Genomic DNA, 2,500 nt, shown 5'->3' with positions numbered 1-2,500 from the left:
TACTGGATTGGTTTCATGTGGAAAGCACGACGTTTTCTTGTAGGAATGCGGGAACCCCGGCAGCTCGCCTGCCGCGGCCAGCGACGTCGGGGACGCTGGCCTGCGCTGTCGAGCCCGCGAGGGCTGTCTCCGCGGCAGGCCCCCCCTGAACGGGGCACGACAGGCCACCGCGCTGGCTCGTCCAGCGTCGACAGTCCCTCGTCCAGGTTTCAGATCGCGCCAAGTCGAACCCATGACCTGCTCAAGCCATCGTGCGCTGCCGAATTCGCATCTGCGTGTAGGCTGCCATTCCACGCGGCAGCCCCTGTTTTCGTCAGCGTGCCCCCCTGACGAATTTTCCTGCCTGGCCCAGTCCAGCGTCCAGCCCCTGTTCGTCGAAAAATCTGCGCTGCCGATTTTCCACGCGGCAGCCCCTCTTTTCGTCAGCGTGCCCCCCTGACGAATTTTCCTGCCTGGCCCGGCCAGTCCAGCCCCTGTTCGTCGAAAAATCTGCGCTGCCGATTTTCCACGCGGCAGCCCCTCTTTTCGTCAGCGTGCCCCCCTGACGAATTTTCCTGCCTGGCCCGGCCGGTCCAGCATCCAGCCCCTGTTCGTCGAAAAATCTGCGCTGCCGATTTTCCACGCGGCAGCCCCTGTTTTCCTCAGCGTGCCCCCCTGACGAATGTTCGTTGAAAAATCTGCGCTGCCGATTTTCCACGCGGCAGCCCCTCTTTTCGTCAGCGTGCCCCCCTGACGAATGTTCGTCGAAAAATCTGCGCTGCCGATTTTCCACGCGGCAGCCCCTCTTTTCGTCAGCGTGCCCCCTGACGAATTTTCCTGCCTGGCCCAGTCCAGCGTCCAGCCCCTGTTCGTCGAAAAATCTGCGCTGCCGATTTTCCACGCGGCAGCCCCTCTTTTCGTCAGCGTGCCCCCCTGACGAATTTTCCTGCCTGGCCCGGCCAGTCCAGCCCCTGTTCGTCGAAAAATCTGCGCCGCTGATTTTCCACGCGGCAGCCCCTCTTTTCGTCAGCGTGCCCCCCTGACGAATTTTCCTGCCTGGCCCGGCCGGTCCAGCCCCTGTTCGTCGAAAAATCTGCGCTGCCGATTTTCCACTCCGCAGCCCCTGTTTTCGTCAGCGTGGCCCCCTGACGAATTTTCCTGCCTGGCCCGGCCAGTCCAGCGCCCAGCCCCTGTTCGTCGAAAAATCTGCGCTGCCGATTTTCCCCGACGAACCTGCAGCTGCACAAATCCGCGCTGCCACTGCCCCATTGTCTGGACCAACAGTCTTTTCCATCAAGCCCTGGACTATAAATCGTCCAGACTCATCGCCAGCACCCGCTGCCGATTCTGCCGACTTTGCCGATTTCGTCGGCGCTGCCGATTCCAACACTGCACCCACCGTGTCTAAACCAGCGCTGTTTCGTCAGCGTGTCCCCTTGACGAATTTCCCTGCCTGGCCTGGACAGTCCATCTTCCAGCCCATGTTCATCGAAAAATCTGCGCTGCCGATTTCCCCGACGAACCTGCAGCTGCACAAATCTGCGCTGCCGATTTCCCCCCCTGTCGGCATGGCTGCCGCTGCCCCGATGTCCAGACCAACAGTCTTTTTTGTCGACTTTGCCGATTTTGTCCGCGCTGCCGATTCCAACACTACCCCCTGCATCCAAACCAGCATTGTTTCGTCAGCTCTTCCCCTGACGATTTTAGCCCTGTAACAAACAGTAGGCCTCCAATCCCGCCAACGGGAGCCAAGTTGATAGGGAAGAGAATTGAATGACGCGCCTGGTCCTCGCACCCCGCCACCCGAGGGGCCTTTTTCCCGGCAGCCTCTGAAAAACTCTAGCTTTCACGGTCCTCGCCGCCCCTCACCACCATGGCAGGCCTCTAATCCCACCCATCAGCAGTTGTAGCCGATAGGGCAGTGATTTGAATGACGCGTCGCGGGCCGCCGGGTCATCTCACCCGGCCATTAATTGGAGCGTTTTTGGCTGGCCGAGGATGGGGGGATGGATCTCTTCCGAAAAAGCAAACAGTACATCGGGAGTTATGTTGACGGGGCATGGAATTGAATGACCCGTCGCGGGCCGCCGGGTCATCTCACCCGGCCATCCCGGGGAGCGTTTTTCCCGGCAGCATCGGGGAAACTCTTGCTTTCACTGCCCGCTGCCCAAGTCCCCACTCGCATCGGCCCCCCGCGCCAACAAGCCAACGCTGCCGAATCGGCAGACACTGCTGCCGAATCTGCCGACACTGCCCCGCGGGCTGCCACTGCCCCAGTGTCTAAACCAGCGGTCTTTCTCATCGAGCCTTGGACTATCCAGTCCGTCCTGACTCATCGCCAGCACCTGCTGCCGATTCTGCCGACTTTGCCGATTTCGTCGGCGCTGCCGATTCCACCACTGCCCGCCGTGCCTGAACCAGCGCTGTTTCGTCAGCGTGTCCCCTCGACGAATTTTCCTGCCTGGCCTGGACAGTCCACCGTCCAGCCCGTGTTCGTCGAAAAATCTGCGCTGCCGATTCT

Source organism: Populus nigra, chromosome 2 (genome assembly GCF_951802175.1).
Source record: "Populus nigra chromosome 2, ddPopNigr1.1, whole genome shotgun sequence".
NCBI classification, from domain to species: Eukaryota; Viridiplantae; Streptophyta; class Magnoliopsida; order Malpighiales; family Salicaceae; genus Populus; species Populus nigra.
This window is presented reverse-complemented; position numbering follows the sequence as displayed.